This window comes from Schistocerca gregaria, unplaced genomic scaffold (genome assembly GCF_023897955.1).
Source record: "Schistocerca gregaria isolate iqSchGreg1 unplaced genomic scaffold, iqSchGreg1.2 ptg000248l, whole genome shotgun sequence".
Taxonomy (NCBI): Eukaryota; Metazoa; Arthropoda; class Insecta; order Orthoptera; family Acrididae; genus Schistocerca; species Schistocerca gregaria.
The window spans coordinates 688,266-712,937 of NW_026061757.1; the positions used below are offsets into that span (position 1 = coordinate 688,266).

At 42.6% G+C, this 24,672-nt stretch overlaps 1 protein-coding gene and 1 pseudogene across 1 annotated transcript in view; one reads left to right on the forward strand and one right to left on the reverse strand.

Moving 5' to 3' along the window:
- Window positions 1-24,672, reverse strand: part of LOC126305103 (rab effector Noc2-like) — an 817,922-nt gene that overhangs the window by 686,149 nt on the left and 107,101 nt on the right. Inside the window, exon 2 of the mRNA XM_049992015.1 lies at window positions 16,289-16,369. The gene's annotated coding sequence lies outside the window, so the exon portion shown is untranslated. The remainder of the gene's footprint in view (window positions 1-16,288; window positions 16,370-24,672) is intronic.
- LOC126305105 (5S ribosomal RNA) lies at window positions 12,381-12,498 on the forward strand (annotated as a pseudogene).

Consider the following 24,672-nt stretch of genomic DNA (forward strand, 5'->3'; position numbering starts at 1 on the left):
CATTACCGAGACATTTTGTCGGCGAATCCCCGCATCACCTAACTATTGTGCAGACTTTATTAAATGGCCGAAGTCTCTATCACTCAGTGGATCTGACATATCAGTAAACATTGATGTTGTCTCATTCATTACTATCAAGGACCGAAGTTTAACTCTAGTATAACAGCATTGTTGCGTCGTGCCTTATTCTCAGATTACTTTTTATTCAACACTGAATATACAGACCAGTGATGCCGTTGTAGTCCAACATCCCCTCTGGTAGCAAAAGAATGTACGTTAGACGTTGAAGAGAGGCCACTCTATCCGGCGGAACGTAAACCAAATGTATTCTGCCGGTCAGTAGATGATACCTTTGTAGCGTGTCTAAACTGTGAGGAAGTACCGTTACGATTTTTAAAACATGTTAATTCAATACACAGCAATATTACATTTATGATGGAACGGAAGATGGTGGCTAGCATTTCGAATCATCTTAGTCTATCGGAAAGTGTGTTGGTTCGTAGGACATTCCGTTTACCGTAAGCCCACACATGCGGATTCGTATCCAAGCTGTCTCGCTAGCATCACCCATCACAAACCATTGGCGTCCTTCGAACTCTGGTCCACCAGGTGGAGGTTAAAGAAAGTGGCTGCCTACAATTTCTAGACGTTTTCGTCAATCAAAAAGTGAATGGGTCGTTGAAGCATTCCGGTGCCATTAATCCGCCACCGTATTCACAGGTGTCTAGCTTCCACAGAGCTTCACAGACCACGGACGCCCTTCAACTACTGATGCATTGGCGACATGTTGTGCCTGACAGGAACAGCCTGGTGAAGGAGTTGGTGCACCACGATCACTGTTGAACCAAAATGGGTGTCTCCACGTCAGATTACCGTGGTTTTGGTGAGTAGTAAACGTTACCAGCCACAAAAGTGGTCGAGTGGCCGTTCCTTTCTGTGGATTAATGCAGCTTCTCATTCGAATCCGTGCGGCGTAGCCGCCTGGTTTGACGCGCCTTGCTATGGTTCGCGCCCCCCCCCCCCCCTACTCCGTCCGAGGTTCGAGTCCTCCCTCAGGCATGGGTGTTTGTGTGTATGTGTGTGTGTGTGTGTGTGTGTGTGTGTGTGTGTGTGTGTGTGTGTTGTCCTTAGCGTACGTTAGTTTAATTTAGGTTAAGTAGTGTGTAGGCCTAAGGAAGCGGCTTATTCTATTTCCTCTGTGCATTTTTCTGTATTTATCAGGCAGAGTCCCACGTTTCATTTGCTGCGCAGTGCATACTGCCACTGTTTGCATAGCGCAAGGCGTTTGTTTTGTGATTGAAGAGCCACTTGTAGCAGTTAGATCCGTCAGCTGAGTGGCTGCCTTCGTTACAGCAGTAGCTGTCGACGCAGCTTCTCATTAGAAACGATTTATTCTATATTTCCTATGTGCTATTTAGTTTAATCACCTGTATTTGATGCATGTTTGCGTATTTTCCCACACTTCCGCATTTTATTAACTTCTTAAAACAGATGCGAGCTGAGCTGGTGACCCTTCCCTCGCACCTCAAGGTGGTGTTGGTTTCAGTCACGCAACTTGAGGCTGTCGGCAATGGTCGGCCGGACGTGGGATCCACGGTACGTTCAGCAGGTCAGATATGCCGCACTGAAATTGACCCTCACCAGTGAACAAGTGGGAGATGGGTCCAACGTGTAGCAGACAGCAAAAGACTTCCGAGGGACTGATCGGAGGACTTCCCCAGTTCGTCAGTCGAACAGAATTGACCGCTATTTGTGGCTCACAAAGATCCTGAGCCAGGTGGATTCACTCACCCAGTTCCAAAGGAAGCCTCTCGGCCCACAAGGTCTGGACATTCACAGAGGCTGGAATTACTGTTAGCTGACGACTGCAAAGTTAGACGCTTAAGAGGGTCTCTTAAGGATATGGCTGCCAAGGAGGGAATGATTTCAGTGGGGACTTTGAGGACATACTGGGAGGAGTCATTCCAGATATGGAACAGGTGTTTCCAGAGGCCTCGAAGTGCTCATGGTACAGACACCTGCTGGTGATGGCTCATGTCGGTATTAACATCTGTAGCATCATAGACAGAACTGTGGTCCATCGATACGGAACCGGGTGGAGGGGATGACTCATAGGCTCAGACGGTTCTGTGCCATGAATACTGCAGATTCCGCGACTTGCGGCATAGAATGGTAGGGTTCCCGGTTCTGCTTAATATGTCAGGGGTCTACTACACAGAGGAGGCGGCTACGAGTGAGGCGGGGGCTATGTGGTGGGGACTGGGCGGGTTCTTAGGTTAGAGGGACTTGGGAAACTACGTAGAGCTCTTCAGTCTACAAGAGTGTAGGACAAACACAGGACGAAGGCAGACCTAGAAACAATCGTTATTATAATTGTCAATTGTCGTAGCTGTGTTGGAAAAGAACAAGAGCTCCAAGTATTGACAGAAAACACTGAAGCTCAAATCGTTATTGGTACGGAAAGCGGCTACGGCCTGAAATAAGTTCTGCTGAAATCTGTAGGAAGGACCTGACTGTGTGCAGTAAGGATAGATTAAATACATTTGGTGTTGCAGTCTTTATTACTATCAGACATAGTTTACCTTGTGTTGAAATTGAAACATAGTTGGTATGAATTAGTATGGGTACAGGTTGTACTTGACAACCAGAATATTTAGTAACTGGTCCTTTTACCGACCGCCGACTCAGTTGATAGTTGCTGAACAGTTCATAGAAAGCTTGACTCATTTCAAACAGGAACCTCACTCATACAATTATAGTTGATGGTGATTTCAATCTAACCTCAATATTTAGGCGAAAATACATGTTTAAAGTCCACGGAAGGCATAAGACGTTGTTCGAAATGGTACTGTATGTTTTCTCAGAAAGTTATTTTAAGAATTTGGTTCAGGAGCGCACTGGAAACGTAAATGGGTGCGAAAACATTCTTGAACTATTAGCAACAAATATGTCTGAACAGATGGGGAGCATCATGACGGATACGGGATCTGTGACCACAAGTTCATTTTAGCGACACTTTTTACTGTAGCATCCAAACCCACCAAAATAAACGCAAAATATACCTATAAAAAAACATAAAAATTCGCTTGACGGCTTCGTAAGTGTCTCCACTTCTTCCGGTCTATGTGAGTATAGACCAGATATGATTTGTATTCAGAGAAATAGTATCGTCGGCAGCTGAGAGATGTATAATAAATAAATAAGAAATGATACTGACCTCCACATGATACGTAAAACAGGTCAGTATACTTACTGAAAACGAAAGAAGCATGGCGAATGTAAAAGGGCGAAAAATTCGCAACACTGTCAAAGTTTTACAGAAGTTCGAAATTTAGTGCGAATTTCTATGCGAGCTGCTTCCTCAACGAACTCTGTCTCTAAGTCTGTGAGCAAAGCCGAAGCGGTTCTGGTCGTATGTAAAATACACCAGCGGCACGACGCATCAGTACTTTCACTGCTTGCGATACAAATGGTGATGGTAACGATGACAGTGCCATTAAATCAGAGTTAGTAAACACAGTTTTCCGAAATACTTCTCCAAAGAGGACAATGTAAATTTTCCAGAATTCTAACCAAAAACTACTGACAATATGCGTAACTTAGAAGTAGGTATCCTCGGTGTAGCAAAGAAGCTTAACTGACTTAATAAAGGCAAGGCCTCCGCCTCAGACTTACACTAGTCAGGTTCCTTTCCAAGTATGTTGATACAATGTGTCCATACGTAGCAATCATACACCACCGGTCACTCGCCGAAAGACTGGAAAGTAGAATAACCTACACCAGTACCCAAGAAAGCAAATAGGAGTGATCCACTGAATTACAGACCTACATCACTAACGTCTATTTGCAGCAGGATGTTGGAAGATATGGTGTGAAGGAACATTATGAATTATCTCGAAGAAAATTATTTATTGACAAATCGCCAACACGGATTCAAAATACATCGTCCTTGTTAAACGCAGCCAGTCGGTTCTAGGCACTTCAGTCTGGAACCGCGTGGCCGCTATGGTCGCAGGTTCGAATCCTGCCTCGGCCATGGATGTGTGTGATGTCCTTAGGTTAGTTAGGTTTAAGTAGTTCTAGGTTCTAGGGGACTGATGACCACAGATGTTAAGTCCCATAATGCTCAGAGCCATTTGAACCATTTGTTAAACACAACTAGCTCTTTATTCCCACGAAGCAACGAGTGCTATCGACAGGGGACATCAAATTGATTCCACATTCCAGAAGTTTTCCAGAAGGTTTTTGACATCGTTCCTCACAAGCGATGTAGATCAAATCAGGTGACTGGATTTGTGAGTCCCTATCAGAAAGGTCACAGTTCGTAGTTATTGACGGAAAGACATTGAGAAAAACAGAAACTATATTCGGCGTTCCCTAAAGGAAGTGTTATAGGCCCTGTGCTGTTCTTGATCTACATAAACGACTTATGAGACAATCTGAGCAGCCCTCTTAGACTATTTGCAGATGATATAGTTATTCTTGAAATGTTAAAAGATGTACAAAACGAACTGCTGAATGATGTAGACAAGGTAAGTATGACAGTAAATAATGAAAAGTATGAAGTCAGCCAAGTGAATACCAAAAGGTATCCGCTAAATCAAACAAATCTAATCACTGTACAATCAACTAAATTCTTAGGGATTACAGTTACAAATAACTTAAACCGCAACGTTCGCATAGATAATGTTGTGGGGAAAGTAAACCAAAGATGCGATTTATTCACAGAATACTTAGAAAATGCAAAATGGCTACTAATAAGACCGCTTACACTATGCTCGTCCGCCCTCCACTGGAGTGTTTCTGTGCGGTGTTCAATCTTCGTCAGATAGGATAGACGGAGGACATCGAAAAAGTTCAAAGAAGTGCAGCTAGTTTTGTATTATTGCGAAATAGGGGAGAGAGTTCCACGGATATGATACGCGAGTTGTGGTGACAATCATTAAAACGAAGGAGTTTTTCGTTGCGGCTGGATCTTCCCATGAAATTTCAGTCAATTATTTTCCATCCTTCCATTGAGAGTGTGAAAATAACCTGTTGGTGTCCACCTGCATAGGGATAAATGATCGTCAAAATGAAATAAGAGCCACCAGCTCGTCGTCATGCGGCAGCGTTCTTGCTTCCCACGCCCGGGTTCCCGGGTTCGATTCCCGGCGGGGTCAGGGAGTTTCTCTGCCTCGTGATAACTGGGTGTTGTGTGATGTTCTTAGGTTAGTTAGGTTTAAGTAGTTCTAAGTTCTAGGGGACTGATGACCATAGATGTTAAGTCCCATAGTGCTCAGAGCCATTTGAATAATTTTAAACCAAAAAAATAAGAGAAATCAGAGCTCGCAGAGAAATATTTAAGCATTCGTTTTCCCGCGCGCTATTCGAGACTGGAACGGTAAAGAAATAGCTTGCAGGCTTTCAATGAACCCACGGCCAGGCACTTAATTGTGATTTGCAGTGTATTCGTGTGGATGTAGATGAAGACACAGATTGTAAGGTTTACAAGATCAGGTTTTTCCCCGACAAGTGAGTTACATTTAATTTAAATTAGACAGTATCCTAAAAACCTTTATGTTAAACTAATCTTCTTTTGTCATTGTGGAAATCCTGCATTCCTCAGACCACACGCATAATATATGAAAGACACGTGATACGTGATCACCACACCTGGCTTTCACAGCCCAGTAAGACAGACGCTGCTGAACACTGTAGCACTGCGGGTCTTTATTGTGCCGCAAACACCGCTGCCACGACAAAATCATTCAGGGATTCGATAGTTAAGAAATGCCGGGAAATAATGTCGGCGGCAGATCTTATTAGTACTGATGGCTGCTTACGACGGGGGTACTCTAAATATATAGCATCCGAAATAGTATTGTATTGTTGGTGGTAAAGGTTGTCACAGGGGGAATATTGAATATTGAGGAATATGGCAGAAACGCTCATTTGAAGAGAAAGTTAACTTGCATATAAGCCCTACTCCCAATGGTTTCTGAGATAAAATACATTTAATGTAAATTTGTATTTGGCCTAGTGGCATGCAGGTATGTACGAGGATGTGCTGAGAATTAATGACTCCTATTTTTTTGTGTGGAAATCCTTAAATAAAACAAAATTTATTTACATTTTTCATATATATTCTGTATGTATACATATTTGTTTGTCAACGTAGTCACATTGGCGACGAACACATTATTCCCAACTAGAGACGCGCGGGGTAGCTGTGCGGTCCTAGGCGCCTTATCACGGTTCGCGCGGCTCCTCCAGTCGTAGGTTCGAGTCTTCCGTCGGGCTTCGGTGTGTGTGCGTTGTCCATAGTTTAAGATATATTAAATAGTTTGTGAGCCTAGTTTCATCCAATAGGACGGTTCAAATGGCTCTGAGCACTATGGGACTTAACATCTGAGGTCATCAGTCCCCTAGAACTTAGAACTACTTAAACCTAACTAAGCTAAGGACATCACACACATCCATGCCCGAGGCAGGATGCGAACCTCCGACCGTAGTTGTCGCGCGGCTCCACTGTAGCGCCTAGAACCACTCGGCCAGTCCGGCAGGCGATCCAATGGGAACTTACCACAAATTTTTAAAATTTCCCAATGAGCCACCAGTTGTTGATACCATCACTGTAGAGTGTTTCACTTTGTTGTTGGAGCCAAAAGCTCACCTCTGCTTGTATCGATTGATCACTATCAAAGTGAAGTCTTCGAAGGTGGTTTTTAAGTTTTGGAAGCACTCCAAGCTATGTCACAAACCTTGAGGTTATCACATTACAGATGTCGGTACAGTCATCACAGTATACAGCTTTCATTCTTCTATGATTTCAGTTGGAGGTTCGTTTTTTTGTGTTCATAAACCCGATTACAGCACGCTGTTTCTCACTCACCCATAGAGTTCAGCTTCACACAGCTGTGCTGCACACTACAATTCCTAGACCTATAGCGGCAGAATATTGTGTATTGGCTCAGCAAACTAGGAGAGTCTATCTAATAAAACGCATGACATATGATAACTCAACTGTTACTGAGAATAGAAAAAATTTAGGCATTTATTTTCAGCACGTACTCGTATCTTACCCACCCGATCTCTCTGAAGTTTAATTCTAGTGCAACTTCCGTCACTGCTTTGAGTCTCTTTGCTCGGGGCGTCTTTCTGCGATTTAGCCCGTTAGACGCGTAGTTGTCCGTCGTGTGTTGTGAGTGCAGTAGTGCGAGGCATTAAGAGATTATCAGCCAGAAGCATCGGTTAACTCCCTGTACACGCGCTGATTAACATCGCACACACCCTCGCTAATGACGAATATGCAGCTGTGGTGTATGTTTACTGCTTCTGTGATGGTAGTGTTCCTGCTGCTGTCAAAGAATACCGCTCGCGCTTTCCTGTACAGCGAGTTCCTGGTCGTAGAGTGTTTACCAGAGTTTTCAGCACATCGAGTGAAACAGGTATCCTTCCAAGTTTGTACTTTTCTTCTGAACATGGCGTTCAACAACCTAAGCAGGTGCAACAACACATAGTTCATCTGGTGCAGCGCAGTCCCCTATCAGCACACGACGCCTTTCTGCACTTACCCTAAATCGCTCCAGGCAAATTCCGGGATGGTTCTTTTGAAAGGGCACGGCCGACTTCCTTCCCCGTCCTTCCCTAATCCAATGAGACCGATGACCTCGTAGTTTGGTCCCTTTCCCCCAAAACAACGCCCCCAACGTGTGAGTATGCGACTTCGGCTGTGGACTGAGGAGCACACTTGTCCGCGCAGTGCCAGAACACGCTGGGATCGCTGGGTCGCACGCTTGGACTGCCGAGTGGAAGATCTGTGGTCTTGAGGATGCACGACCTCGTCGTAAACCGGATCCAGCAAGCCTTAAGATGAGTGCATCTCAATCCAAGTAGAGAAACTTCCACTGACTTAGGTTCGTGTTGCTGCTCGTAGTGTCACCGAGGCGAAGAGCAGCGAGTGGAGTGCTTTCCGCTCTGGTGGTAGTGGTTCCTTCTCGTTCCGGGCGCTCTAAACACAGTATTCTGGGGACGTAGTACAGACCGCTGGTTCCGGCTTTGGCGTATTGTTCCATTGTTGCATTTGGTTTATCGGACGTCAGGTAGCTTCAGCAATAGTATCATTAGTCATTCGTTAGACTACCACTAGTGTGAGTTACCATCTTGTGAAGTGAATGCAACTCTTGGCTTCCTATATCATCGCTCGCGAAAGTGTTTGATGCCGGACCTTCTCAGAAGTCGATTCCTGGAGCACCGTCTGTGGCCCCTTGTGTTACCAAGTTTACCATCATCTTATTTCACCCGTTTGGTAATGAGTTGCTTGTTTTTTTAATTAAGCTTTGCTACTGTATTTGCTGTTTTACAGCAGGTTTGTAAATTTTTTATATTGTTGCCGTTCCTGGAATGAAAGGCCTTCAGCCGTGATTGTGGTCATTTGCCTTAAAATTCTGCTATTTACGCACTAACCCTTAGAATCTTATTTGCTGCAATTCCTGGCGTCTGATGCCTTCTGCTGTGTTTGTGGTGATTTGCCTTTAATATTTCAATACCTGTAATTTGTAATTTGCTGCGAGTTTTAAATCATACTTAATTTATTGTCATTCCTGGCGTGTAAGCCCTTTGCCCAGATCACAGTGGCTTGTTTTCCAAAACATTATCTGTTGTATCTGTATTTAATGGTGATTTGCTAAACTGTAGCTCACCGAAAACGCTAATATTTGAACAGTTGTTTATTCCTTCATTAATGACGTTGGTATTTTATTTATTGTTGAGTGTGGAGTTACTAGTTTAAAATAAATTGTGTGTAACTGTAAAAGGCAACCAACAATAACCGAACCCTGCCCTCCCTTGACTATGAGGTCGCAGCCATCCCTGCGCAAGAGAAGTCAACTAATATCAAATATCGGCTTTAATCTGAGGAAGAAATTTCTGAGAATGAACTTCTAGAGTACAGGATTGTATGGTAATGAAACACGGACTGTGGGAAGACCGGAACAGAAGAGAATCGAAGCGTTTGAGATATGGTTCTGCAGACGAATGTGGAAAATTAAGTGGGCTGATAAGGTAAGGAATGAGGACGTTCTGTGCAGTATCGGAGAGGAAAGGAATATGTGGAAGATGCTGAGAAGTAGAAGGGACAGGACGACAGGACATCTGATAATACATCAGAGAATGAGTTCCATGGTGCTAGAGGGAGCCGAAGAGATAAAAACTGGCAGAGATTGGAATACATTCATCAGATAATGAAGGACGTAGGTTGCAAGTGCTACTCTGGGATGAAAATGTTAGAAATTCGTAGTTGGCCCTGTCAAACCAGACAGAAGATTGATGACTAAAAAATATAAAAAAAATACGTAAGTACAAGTGTACCTGAAATATAAACTCTTCTATTACTGTCAGATATTATAGGGCCCAGAATTAATCCATGGTCTATGCAAGGTATCCTAGGAGGAACTGTCAGTATTCGCGGATATTGCAAGAACCAGGAACGATCATTTGAAGTAAAAAAAATCGTATGGACATATGCCCCATTCCGAATGGCTTCCATGGTGAACCAAATGTAAAGTACATTCTGTTTTATTCGATTCACTGTCACTTATACTCGTGAACATGTGCAACAGCTAGTAAACATTACAACATGCTTTTTATAAAGAATCAATTGAAAAGTAGGTATTTTTAGCACATTTACCTATAATATTATCGTAAACCTTACACCACTGCGTTGCACAGTCCACAATTAATTTCAACCCATTTGTGCACTATTGGGAGGACATGACGAGTGCCTCCTCAGGTTCCATAATGACGACAGCAGAGTATACGATGCGACCAAGCAGTTCAACTTTCGTTCGTACACCTCACACATCATCCAACCCCATAAACAAGATCACACGATCTTGATGCCCAAGTTAACGACGAATCCAGCGATTAGGTCAAGTGCGGTTGAGGTGTTCCCTCGGATATCTAGTAAAATGTGGAGGAGCTCCGTCATGCAGGATGCACACTGCCCTCTAGGCGTTCAACAAAATAATTTTCCAAAAAAATGGCAAGTCATTCTGTCCCGTCATTCGCTCTTCTAAAATGACTGGATCTATCAATGTGTTATCGATCATTCCACATCAAATATTGATCGGAAAACAAACGTCGTAATTAGTTTCCACTATAGGGTGTGGATTTTACTGCAGCCATACATGACTATTAAACTGCATGTGAAATGGGTACAAGTTATGAGCGTGTAATGTTCGCCATACACGTTGGACATTTGGAAAACCTAAATCAGGATTGCCGGACGCGGGATTGAACCGTCGTCCTTCCGAGTGCGAGTCCAGTGTGCTAACCACTGCGCCACCTCGCTCGGTCGCACACTCACACGATCCGGAAAAACAACGACGTCGCCCCAAAGATAGGGCCACAGTTAATACATATCGATAACCGCCGCTGCTGTCACTAGCGGACAGGCAACGCTAGCGAAACGACTGGCGCCAGTCAAGAAGAGAAGAAGACAACCAACCGGAACTATGCCCACTAAACGATACGGTCTGGCCTCCAACAAAGGATGGAAACCTACAAACAGCACCAACGCGAGCCGCAGATCGGCTCAATGGCCTTCTTGCCATTGCTAGTCTGCTTTTGAAGTACTCCTTGCTCTGTTCGTCATTGGTTATTCTGCTGCTCAGGTAGCAGAATTCCTTAACTTCAACTACTTCGTCATCATCAATCTGTGTCTTAAGTTACTCGCTGTTCTCATTTCTCCTGCTTCTTATTACTTTCGTCTTTCTTCGATTTGCTCTCAGTCCATATTGTATACTCATTGGACTGTTCATTCCATTCAGCAGTATTTCATACAAAAGTCAGTGGTGGACCGTAACCACATATTCACATTTACTTCTCAAACAGCTCAAACATCTCTTATTCACTGCAAAGCTTTTGCTTCTGTTACCAACTAGTTTCATCTTTATCAAGTAGCACTATGGTTTATCACAGACACTGTACAGCTTGTCATATGCTACTAACAATCACTATCTTTCTTTTCTCTCGGACTGGATGTGATGTTCGGTCATAGGTCACAGAAGACCGCGTGGTGCAATCGTCTCCGTACAGTCAGAGAGCCGGTTGAAGACCCAAGCTACGTGAGCTGCCGCTTGGGACGCTAAGTTGACAAGGGGATCGCGCCTGCTCGTCATCACCGTCTAAAGTAATGGCATATGAAAGACTTGGCCAGAAATGAAAGTCAAAAAAGTTAGAGCTCCCGATGTCCAAGCGTTTAAACGAAGTAGCATTTTTGTAACGGGTAGGGCGAGGGTCCAGCCCTTTATGTTAGCGTGGATTCCAGGCCACAGTTGGTGCAGCGAAAAGAGTAAGAAACGGTAATCCGAGAGTCGTGGTATCGAGTTTCTGAGCAGAAATCTTTATATTTCCACTTTCATACCTTATTTACACTGCAAATAAACTGAAAATGCTCAGTATATTGTGTTTACTAAGATTTTCATAAAATGCATGAAAGGAAAAGACAAAGGAAACCTGCGGCTGAAAATAAGTGTACAAGAATGGATTAAATTACAGCATCCACGAGGAGTCCGCAAATAAATTTCCTGGAATGGGTTGTAAGGAGTACACGACACGTTCATGTATAAAACCGATCCTTTCATTATTCTAGGGTTGATAATTTACACAGGCTGGGATTACTATCTTCATAAAACAGATGAAGCGGTAATTTCATCGCCATCTAGCACAAGTAATAAACGCTGCATTTCCAAGTTTCCATAAAAAAAAAACACACTTGGTTTACATTCACGCAATGTTCTCTCTCAACGCACACTTTGCAGCAAACCACACGTAACGCTGCTCGAAGGTGAAAATAAAACTAATGGAATACGAAGTTTCGTGTGTTTTACTACTGCCCCTTCTAGGAAAGTTTTTTGCAGAGTGCTCGTAGACGCTGTAAATACGATTCCTTCTTAGAAATTTAATTGATGTCACAAATTTTCCCTTGCATGCTTTTCAAGTGTTTTACGGCAATATTAAGAAATACAGTGTACTGAGTATTTGCAGTGTAAATAATGTAAAAATTGAAAATATTAAAAAATGTCTGAGTAAGGACTCGAACTCTCAACCTTCGGATTACCGTCCTGTAATCTTTCCATTGCGGCAACCGGTATCTGGAAACTAATACAAACGGTTCACGCCAGACCAGACAAGACCAGCACCAAAAATGCGAATTTCTCTAAACGCTTGGCCATCTGGAACGCCCACTCCTGTCACCTGGTTTTCTGGTCAAGTCCTGCATATTCCATTAATTTAGACGAAATCGGTGATGACGAGTAGGCGCAAACCACTTGTGAGACGGAAACCAGAAACGTCACAACTGTAATGATTTTAAGCAAATCGCATCACAATTAGTGGGCAACAGCCTTGCCGCAGTGGATACACCGGTTCCCGTCAGATCACCGAAGTTAAGCGGTGTCGGACGTGGCCGGCACTTGGATGGGTGACCGTCCGGGCCACCATGCACTGTTGTCCGTTTTCGGGATGCACTCAGCCTCGTGATGCCAACTGAGGAGCTACTCGACCCAATAGTAGCGGCTCCGGTCAAAGAAAACCATCATAACGACCGGGAGAGCGGTGTGCTGACCACACGCCCCTGCTATCTGCATCCTCATCTGAAGAAGACACGGCGGTCGGATGGTCCCGATGGGCCACTTGTGTCCTGAAGTCGGAGTGCATCACAATTAGCAGCGGCCGCCGGCGGCGCCTACCTGAGAGGGACACTTGTTGTATACAGTAAGCGTCACGATTAACAGCGAAAAGTGCCACGGGTGAAAATGGAGGAAGGAGACGGAGAGAAGCAGATTAGAGTTTAACGTCTCTTTGACAACGAGGTCATTAGAGACAGAGCTCAAGCTCGGATTATGGAAGGATGCAGAAGGAAAGCGGCCGTGCCTTTCCGAAGGAACCATCCCGGCATTTGCCTTAAGCGATTTAGGGAAATCATGGAAAACCTAAATCAAGATGGCCGAAGGTGGGTTCGAACCGTCGTCCTCCGGGAATGCGAGTGAAGTGTGCTAACCACGCGGGTGAAAGTGTACGAAGGAAATGGGAGAAGAGGGGGGAGGATGCAAATGGTAAGGCGTCGTTTGAATAGATTAATGTCCTCGAACCAACTCTGTGTACAGCCTTGGTAGAAACGCGTTCCTGGTGCCCCACATTCAAACAGGCGGCGACTCAGCTCACATCATACCGTCAATCGCGCCGCATTGATCGGCGGAGACCACGTGACGTCCGTTCTTCAAACACTTGTGGTCGTCTTGAAACATTGTCTGTGCGATGTTGGAGATGCGTCCCAGTTGCTGCTGACCTCGGAAACCTGTATTATTGCGTAATCGCCGATACGCTAAGGCCCGTGCGTAGTGCACCGATTCTCATCAAACGTTCAAAGTCGGTTATCTCGTGACGTCCTGCCATGTTCACTACACACCTCTCTGTCACTGCTCAAATATCGTGTCTATATTAGCGCCATACGCATTTTCTAGCGCCGACATTCGGACGCCACCCACGGTACGTCTTAAAACGGGACATCCCTTTCCGTCACTTAATCTGACCATTCAATTTAAGATAGTGTCAGAAGTATATTTCTTCCTCTACATGGATACTCTGCGGATCACATTTAAGTGCCTACCAGAGAGCATTGAACCACCTACACAGTAATTCTCTATTATTCCAATCTCGGAAAGCGCGTGGAAAGAAACGAACATCTATGTCTTACCCTGCGAGACATGATTTCCCTTATTTTATTATGACGATCGTTTCTCCATATGAAGGCCGGAGTCAAGAAGATATTTTCGCATTCGGAGAAGAAAGTTAGTGATTGAAATTTCGTCAGAAGATTCCGCCGAAACAAAAACGCGTTTGTTTTAATAAAGCCCACCCCAAATCCTGTATCATGTCAATGACCCTTTCCCCTGTTTCGGTATAATGCGAAACGTGCTGCTCTTCATTGAAATTTATTGATTACTCCGTTAATATACATACATCAAAAGAAGTTTTGCATCACCTCGGTTCCGAGAGTTTCGGAACCTCTACAGAAAATTGGAATAGAGATTAATATAAAAGTCAATTCCGCCCATTTTATTGCTCATGAAAACCACATACTGCGTATTGTACACCATACAGCGAGACCTTCAGAGATGATGGTCCAGATTGCAGTACACACCGCTGCCTGTAATACCCAGTAGCACGTCCTCTTGTATTGATGCATGCCTGTATTCGTCGTGGTTTACTATCCACAAGCTCATCAAGGCACTGTTGGTCCAGATTGTCCCACTCCGCAAGGGCGATTTGGCGTAGATCCCTCAGAGTGGTTGGTGGGTCATGTAGTTCATAGACAGCCCTTTTCAATCTATCCCAGGCATTTTCGATAGGGTTCATGTCAGGAGAACATGTTGGCCACTCTAGTCGAGCGATGTCGTTTTCCTGAAGTAAGCCATTCACAAGATTTGTAAGATGGATGCGCGAATTGTCGTCCACGAAGACAAATGCCTCGCCAATATGCAGCCGATATAGTTGCACTGTCGGTCGGAGGACGTAATTCACAATCGTACAGCCATTACGGCGCCTTCCATGACCATCAGCGTCGTACGTCGGGCCACATAACCCCACCCCAAGACAGCAGGGGACCTCCACCTTGCTGCACTCGCTGGACAGTGTGTCTAAGGCGTTCATACTGACCAAGTTGCCTCAAAACACGTCTACAACGACTGTCTCGTTGAAGGCATATGCGACACTCATTGGTGAAGAGAACATGATGCCAATCCTTAGCGGTCCGTTCGACACGTTGTTGGGCCCATCTGTACCGTGCTGCATGGTGTCGTGGTTGCAATGATAGATCTCGCCATGTCCGTCGGGAGTGGAGTTGCGCATAATGTATCCTATTGCATCATGTAGCCTTAACACAACGTCGTGTGGCAGCACGAAAAGCATTATTCAACATGGTGGCATTCTGAATCTCCTCCATGCCCGAACAACATCGCTTTGGTTCACTCCGAGATGCCTCAACACTGCCCTTGTTGAGAGCCCTTCCTGGCACCAAGTAACAATGCGGTATTGACGGTCTACGCGTGGTTGAACTACAGACAACACAAGCCGTGTACCTCCTTCCTGGTGGAATGACTGGAACTGATTGGCTGTCAGACCCCCTCCGTCTAATAATCGTTGCTCATGCATGGTTGTTTGCAGCTTTGGGCTAGTTTAGTGACCTCTCTGAACAGTCGAAGGGACTGTGTCTATGATACAATATTCAGAATCAACGTCATCAACGTCTATTTTCCAGAGTTCTGGGAACCGGTTGGTACAAAACTTTTTTTGTGTGTAGTAAGGATCGGAGTCCACGCAGCAGTACAAAAACGGACGGACAAACTTAGTGTAAGCTGTAGATCTGTTTTCTAAGTGTTCTGCGAATAAAACTGAGTTTTTGGTTTTCCTTCCCCCACAACATTTTCTATGTATCATTTTCAATTTAAGTTCTTCGTAATTGTAATTCCTAGGTATCTAGTTGAATTTACGGCCTTAGGTTTGATTGATTTATCGTGTAACCGAAGTTAAACGTATTCGTTTTAGCACTCATATGGATGACCTAACAATTTCATTATTTAGGGTCAATTACCAATTATCTAAACCATTTTGAAATTTGCTTTGGTCTTCTGATTACTTTACTAGACGATAAACGGCAACATCATCTTTAAACAACCTAAGACGGCTGTTCAGATTGTCTCCTAAATATAAATAAGGAACAGCACAGGGCCTGTAACACTAGATTGGTAAACGCCAGAAGAAGCTTCTGTTTTACTCGACGACATTCTGTCAGTTACTACGAACTGTGACGTCTCTGACAGGAAATCACGAATCCAGTCTCATAAGTGAGACGATATTCCATAAGCACGTAATGTCACTTCAAGTCGCTTGTGTGGCACAGTGTTAAAAGCTTTCTGGAAAGCCAGAAACACGGAATCTGAAGTACCTTGTCAATAGCACTTAACATTTCGTATGATGAAGGTGGCAGTTGTGTTTCACAAGAACGATATTTTCTATATCCATGTTGTGTGTCAATAGACCGTTCTCTTCGGCGTAATTCATAATGTTAGAACACGATACATTCTCCAAACTCCCGCTCCGTGTCGACGTTAATGACTGACTTAAAAAATAAGGTACTGTATACAACCTCCAAATCTGGGCATCTTGTGGTCAGTGCTGCACCTACTTATAGAAATATAGCAAGCTGTAGCATCGAAGTAATTCTGTATAGTCTCTTACTTACCTCGTGGAGGTGAGACAGATCACGTAGCAGGAAGAAGGCTTTCAGTTGAACTATGCTTGCGAACCGTATGCTTCCTTTCTGCTGCAACAGAAACGTAAGTCAAAACATCGTCTTTGTATGAAATAACAGTTTTTCATCTAGTCTAATAGCCATCTACATTTGTATATCATCAGTCTCTACAGGCAAAGAGGTCTTTGAATAAAAGAGAAACAGCTGTACGAATACCCTGAGCTCAGAGGTAAAACCAGTCCTAAGCAAAGAAGGGAAAGGTGGAAGATGGAAGGTGTATATTGAGGCGCTATATAAAGGAGCTGAAGACAGTATTATAGAAATGGAATATGATACAGATGAAAATGAGATGGGAGATATATTAAGAGAATAATTTCACACAGCACCTGATAAGCGTAAGTCGATACAAGGCTCCGGGAGTAAGCGACTTTTCGTCAAAGCTGCTGACAACCTTGATTCTTCCATCTGGTGAGCAAGACGTTTGAGGCAGGCGCAATACCCTCAGTCTTAAGAAGAATGTAATAATTCCAATTCCAAGGAAAGCAGCTGCCAACAGATGTATTACCTAACTATTTAATAAGTCACGGCTACAAAATACTATCACGAATTCCTAACGAAAGAATGGAAAAAACGGATAGAAGCGGATCGCGGGAAAGATCATTTTGGATTCAGGAGAGATGTAGGAACACACAACTCAATACCGAGCCTGCGAGTTATCTTACAAAATAGGTCAAGGAAAGGCAAACCTACATTTATAGCGTTTGTAGACTTAGAAAAAGCTTCTGACAATGTTGACTGGAATACTCTTTGAAATTCTGGAGGTAGCAGCGGTGTAATTATGGCTATGTAAAACTTGTACGGTAATCAGGCCACAGTTATGGGTCGAGGGGCATGAAAGGGAAGCACTGGTTGAGAACGTAGTGACATAGGGTTGTAGCTAATAGCCGATGTTATTCGATCTGTACATTGTGCATGCGGTAAAGGTAATCAAAGAAAAATTCAGAATGGGACTTAGAGTTCAGAGAGAATAAATGAAATTTTCATGTTCGTCGGTGATACTGAAATTCTGTCAGAGACAGCAAAGGTCTTGGACGAGCGGTTGATCGGAATGGGCACTTTCTTTATAGAAGGATATAAGATGAACATCGAAAAAAGCAAAACAGAAACAACGAAATGTATTCGAATTAAATCATGTAATGCCGAGGGAAATTAGATTAGGAAACGAGACACTTAAAGTAGTAGATGAGACTTGTTATTTGGGCAACAAAAGAAATTACGATAGGCGAAGAAGAGATGTTATAAAATGTATATTGTCAGTGGTAAAAAAAAGCATTTCTGAAGAAAAGAAATTTATTAACATCGAATATAGATTTTAGTGTTAGGAACTCTTTCCTGAAAGTATTTGTATCAAAGTGTAGTTATAAACAGAAGTGAAGCATGGACGATAAACAGTTTAGACTGGAAGATAATAGAACCTTTTAAAAGGTCGTGCTTCAGAAGAATGATGAAGATTAGACGTGCAGATCAACTAAGTAATGAAAAGAAAAAAATGGTTCAAATGGCTCCGAGCACTATGGGACTTAACATCTGGAGTCATCAGACCCCTCGAACTTAGAACTACTTAAACCTAACTAACCTAAGGACGTCACACACATCCATGCCCGAGGCAGAATTCGAACCTCCGACTGTAGCGGTCGCGCAGTTCCCGACTGTAACGTCTAGAACCGTTCGGCCACTCCGGCCGGCTAATGAGAAGAAATTGAATAGCATTGTAGAGAAAGAAATTAATGGCGCAACTTGACTAGAAGAAGTGATCGGGTGATAGAGTACGTTCTGAGACATGAAAGGGTCACTAGTTTAATACTGGAGGGAAGTGCGGGCGACAAAAATCTTAGACGGAGACCAAGGAATGAATACAATAATCAGATTCAGAAGCATGTAAGTTGCAGCAGTTATTCGAAGACTGAGAGCCATGCACAGGATTCAGTAGCATGGAGAGCTGCATCAAACCAATCTTCGGACTAAAGATACTAACAACAATGTTTTTACCTGACTCATGTCTTAGCCTATGTTTACTGTTAATATTACTTGACGATGTCGATGAGACGGAATATGTCCTTTCATGCCAACAGTGACGCTCCAACAGAGACAAAGATTCGGTTATAATTTTCTCAGTTTGAAAGTCTTGTCTTGCAGTCTCGTATCCAGTGCACGTTCAGATTAAAAAATTAGCACTTTATGAACCTATGCAAAACGTACTTGTACGAGAATGGTGATGCTGTCCAAACAGCTGCACTGGAGCAAGTCCTGAGCCCTTTTGTGTCTACCGTACAGATAAAAACGATACTAAACGGGACTCTCGAGCGCAATGAACGTGAAGCTAGAGTCTTTTCATAGAAAGTCATCAGCCTATCGTCTAAGAGCGGTACCGTTTTCAAGCGCCTGTTGCGCGCGATGTAGTCAGACAAATGTCCAGTAACCAATTCAAACATACATTCACATGTTCTCTAGCATACGTACTCACCGATAATCACAATCGGAAGGTTATATCAATACGAGAAAGTGACAATTGAGCGTTTTTTCGAGGTACAGCTTATTATAAGCTTACATAATATTGTATAAGCAAAATGATTATAATACGTAATATATAGCACTGTCACTATAACATAACACTATACTTCTGATGTACAGCGAAATCAGTTACACAAATTCATATGTAATTTAAAATTATAAATAAACTCTAAACATTTTAGGTGAAATACAATGCTGAAATCTACTATTACGCCGAAATTATTACTTAAAACTACATACTGATAGACAAAAAAAGTTGTTCAGTGCAGTTCTTTCACTGAATACAGTATACATCGAAGCCTTTTAGATTTTTACATCTTCCATTGCTTTAAAACTAGTTGTGTCATTAAATTACAAGATCTACCCCTGCTAGCATTAAATATTACAAGTTATGATTTGCGTGCCCCAGAAACAGCATGAAATGTCGCGCGAGTCTCATTAAAACAGCTTGGACCACGAAGTAAAGACAGAATCTGGGACCATAAATTTAAATGTTATTACAACGATACAGTAACAGCAGCGTTCTATACATATTTTTCTGTGTACTGTTCATTAAGGCTCTGATAAGAACGTTTGAGGATGCAAAATATTATTATTAATTCTATTACAATCTCAAATCTTCTCATAATTAATCAATCTTAACGAATTAAAAAAGAAAAACAGTTTAACTGTGCAGTTCGGTACAATGACGACACTCGATAATATGCGTGCGTTTCTCTCCAATAGCACAACCTAATTTCCTAAATTACGGTTACACACCGTCTCCTCCTACGAGAGGTAAAGCGTTCATCGATCCTCATCCCTGACTGCTACTTAATATTTTCTTACAAATCTATGAGATAATTTGTAACCACAATGGTTGGCGGAAAACAAGATGCAGTCCTGACTGATCTCCCTATACTAGATTAGCAGGGGAGAGTGTTGCGTACTTCTCAGACTTTCGCCTTTAGCCAGTCCTCTAGTAGAAGTCTAATACATTTCCCTTTTGCGTAAGCTGAAGTCACTTTCTGAAATTACAAAAATTACTTTAGAGGAGTATTGTTTTCCAGATGTGAAAAATTGCTCCAAGGAACAACATTTTCACGTACCTAGAAGCAAATATTGCCAACCGCCTTGGCGCACTGGAAACACTGGTTCCCGTCAGATCACCGAAGTTAAGCGCTGTTGGACTGGGCTACTAGCACTTGGGTGGATGACCATCCGGTCTGTCGAGCGCTGTTAGCAAGCGAGGTGCACTTAGCCCTTGTGAAGCAAACCTAGGAGCTTCTTCATTGAGAAGTAGCGGCTCCGATCTCGTCAACTGATGTACGGCCGGGAGAGTAGTGCGCTGACCGCATGCCCCTCCATATGCTCATCCAATGACGCCTGTGTATGAGGATGACACGGCGCTCGGTCGGTACCGTTGGGCCTTCCAAAGCCTGTTCGGACGGAGGTTAGTTTAGTTTAGGGACAAATATTATATTCAAAGGTAAAAGTGTTGCAATTGAGAATATCTTGTCAGTACTAATTTAACGTCTATTTACTACATTATTACTCTACTACACTACAATAATCAGTAAGTGAAACCAAATTAAGGAGACGTATCAGCAAAAATCAGGTAAAAGATCAAACATTTTGAAATAGTAGCTACTGGCTGTTAACACACATTTTAATTTTGGAAATACGGTGGTAAGACACAAAGGAATTGATTTCTTGAGCTGATAGAGAGCACTGATTTAAATCAATTGGGAAAGTTGTTCCAGAATGGGACTCGAACCCGGGTCTCCTGCTTACTAGACCGATGTGCTGACCACAGCATCCGGGCACAGTAGTTATCGGAACATCATGGAGTGCCCCAGTACGATTCCCGTCAGACCCAAACTCTCACCTCATCCGCACATTACTGACGTAGTGCCCCTTGCCCATCATCCCCATCACTCGCTGTACTGTGCCGATTCCCGCATGTGTTCGAGCGTGTGTGCATCCGCACTGAAGTGATCATTGGCCGTTCTCACCTTAATCATATATGTGGTGTCTGTTGGACTTTCCCATTGATTTTAATCATTGACCACGGGCAGCTAGCGTCCTTAATTCATTTGTGTCTTGATTCGTAGTGGCTGAAGGTTCAAAATTGTGTCAGTTTATTCGAATGTGTCCGAAAGAACAGACACTGCATATATAGGGCGAGGACGGCCAATAATCACTTTATTGCGGATGCACACCATGCTCGAACTCTTACAGAGGTTCGAGTTCTCCTTCGGGCAAGGGTGTGTGTGTGTGTTTGTCCTTAGGATAATTTAGTTTAAGTAGTATGTAAGCTTAGGGACTGATGACCTTAGCAGTTAATTCCCATAAGATTTCACACACATTTGAACATTTGATTTAACTCTTACGGGAATCGGCGAAATGCTGCGAGTAATGAGGATAATGGACAAGGGGCGCTACAACGGTAGTATGCGGATAAATTGAGAATTTAGGTGCGACGGGAGGAATGCTAGGGTAGTCCGCTCAGTTGCGATGACCGCTATGTCTGGATGCCGTAGTGCTCAGCACATCTGCCAAGCAAGCAGGAGACCCAGCTTCGAATCCTGGTCCGGCACACTATTTAAATCAATACCCACGGGTAACTGATGTTATTAATTCCTTATTGTCTTTATTCTCAGTGGCTGCAGGATCAAAATTGAGTTTGTTCTTTTGGACATGTACAAAAGAATAGATACAGCACATATAAGGAAAATTATTCAGTGCGTAAAGAAACACTGTTCATTTGCAAGTATCATATTTTTCATGGCGAAAAGACATTCAGTTTCAGGGTACAAGATGGTGCACTATCGACGAAGTATTACTTAACTCGAAAATGAGAGCAACTTCCCGCGAAAGGCAAAGTCCCGAGTTCGAGTCTCGGTGCGGCACATAGTTTTAATCTGCCAGGAAGTTTTGTTACTTAACAGTCCACACGTTACGTAAATAGTTTTAAAAATATACAGAATCTTACTCATCATGACACTGTAACTGAAGATCGTAGAATTAATAATATGTTATAGAACAGGAAGCTAATAGAGAACGAGATCTTAGAGAAAAGGAAGCTAATAAACGGCGTGAGCTCAGAGAACAGAAATTCAAGGAGGATATTCGTGAAGCTAATAAAAATATCCTTACGAAAGCTATTCATGACTTAGAGGGTAGAATTAAGCAAAGAGATGATTTTTTTTGTTTCAAAATTAGAACAGTTAACTATACGACTAAAAGCATCTGAGGAGAGAAGCGATATTTTACAGGATTCTATAACCACTTTAGAGAGTGAAGTCAAGGAAATGCGTGATGATCAGTCGAAGGTAGTCGAACAGGTCAATCAAATAGCCGAGCAAGTAGAAATTCTACAGATAAAGGGACAAGAGTATATTGAAGAATACCTTAGTAAGCAATCAAGTAAAATTGGAAGTGAGTTTTCTGCTTGGTTAGATAACACAGCTGGGGAAGTTAAAGTGCAAATGCACGAAGTTATCGAGTCTGCGTGTCAATAGGCAAAACAAAACTCAGCGCGAGGCGACAGCCGTCACGAGTTAGAACAACTGAAGCCTGAATTTACATCTGTTAAAGATAAAGCAATCACTGAATTACCTCGATGGCAGGAACAGGTTGATAGACGAATGTCACTTATAGATGATGGGTCAGCACAACCTAAAACGTATAATAGGTATTCTGAACACATCTCTATTAAAGATTCTCCAGTAAAAAAGAGAAATAGAGACGTTATAATCATAGTTCTAATAATATTGATGAGTCACATAGACATGATCGTAAGTTTGATCGAAGGGGATATGTTACATCTACGAAAGTAGAATACAATATCTTTAAAGTGAGACAGTTCCAAACATCTACTAATGATAAGAATTCATTTCATCCTATGGTATTCATAAAAAGCTTTCATAACGCATTTCCCAGATCGTGGAAAGAACGTGATAAAATACAATTTATTATTTCCAAAACCAGTGGTGAGGTATCACTTCGGGGATTGGAAGTAGCTGAAGACTGTCATTCATGTAAAAAGTCTGAAAGGTTATTTGTGTCTAAGAATTGGTCACAGAGCCGTCAAAATAGACTCCGTAATCAATAATGTCCTCAAAAAAGCTTTAATATATTATACAGCTCGTAACTATGTAGAGTAATATTTAAAAACGCTCCACAAAACGCAATCTCATCACTTAACAGCAAAAAAGACGCTAGAAAATGCTGGAAACTGTGGCGAGCTCTAGTGCGCCGCCCTTAGTGTGATTCTTAAATCGGTCACTACCCTAGAATACCGATCAGGAAAGGTCATATGGTCGTAGGTACACTATCGTCGATGTATAACATTTCTCCCTGCAAGCGGGAGATGGAAAAAATGTTCATAAGCTACAGCAAAAATATGGCTCCGCTTTTCGTAATTTTTGCACTGAGAGGCTTGTGATTTATGCCTTAGATTGTTATGTCGTCACAGTGTCAGGTGATTATTTCATGCATACTGATGGGATAAGATTCTGATTCTGATCTAATTACTTCCTTCCATTTCTTGGATTTTGCTAACCACAGCTGTCTTGGTGTGAATAGCAGTATATCTGCGTAGCTCTCATCACTTGATTTCCGAGTTCCTTTCTATTGTGTCCTCCACGAAAGACTTCCTTGTTGTTTGACATTCATTAATTTTTGTGTTCATATTTCTTCAGCTCCTGACTGCATTGTTTGTTAACTGGCCTGTTTTTTCATTTGATATTATGTCAATACAAGACTCATATGAAATCTTTAATTTAATCTTTTTTCCATTGCTTTGTAGTAATTAACTTAGTCGTAGAACTCATTGACTTCAGGACTTACACTTCTGTACGTGATTGATTTAGTAACGCTTTGAGAAATTGTGATTATTACAATATGCATCAATTACAGTTTCTTGTATTTGTTTTTCATTTGTGTGTGTAGCTTTGGATCGGTAATTTTTCTTCTGGACACACTGAAATGAGATCTTATCATATTCTCTTTCGTTCGGGGGAATACGTCCTACTGAAATGTTTTGGTTATTGAACTGATAATCAGAAGGGCGCACATTGATAGCTTATAGGAGGACGGGGGGGGGGGGGGGGGGGGAGAAATAGACCTGAGGGTATGGAGTATTTTTAATATTTTGGATGGCCAATGCGACTTTTAAATAGTATTACAAAGTAACACTTCCTACCCAATTACAAACCCACGCAATACCAACTTTTAAATCATTTTCCTGAAAGTGAAACTCCTGACTAGGCTAATTTTCCTTTTCCCTGAGTGGGCAGCGGCTGTCCCCTTACTGCTGGGCATGGGCGCACTTGGACAGTCATAAGGTAACACATGGAGGGCTTCATTTCGGTAAAGTTGTCCGATAACCACTTGGCACCTTACTAGGTCATGCAAAGACACACACATACACATACGACGTCCATGCCACTTGTGAATAAATGAATATATCTATTCTTAACTATAAACCAATGTTAAAGTTACTTAATTCCCATTCCAAAAACAGCCTGTCCACGAAACCATCTTCAGGTAATGTTTGACTACCGTTATCAGAAAAGAGTAAAGAGATATGGGTAGGTTTGCGTAGAGTAGGTGACAGAAAGCATTCTTTTAGGTTTATAGTAGACTCGAAGGTTCCATGATATGCACAATATTAAAACTTCTGATCCAGTCGTTTTCTGAGGCTCTGCTAGCAAATTTTTGGCGTCTGCTCGCTGCCTGGACTGCAACGTCGTCTGGAAGCTTTACAGTACTGGGATGGTAACAAAATTTCCCATTAAAACTGTTAATTTTTCAATTTT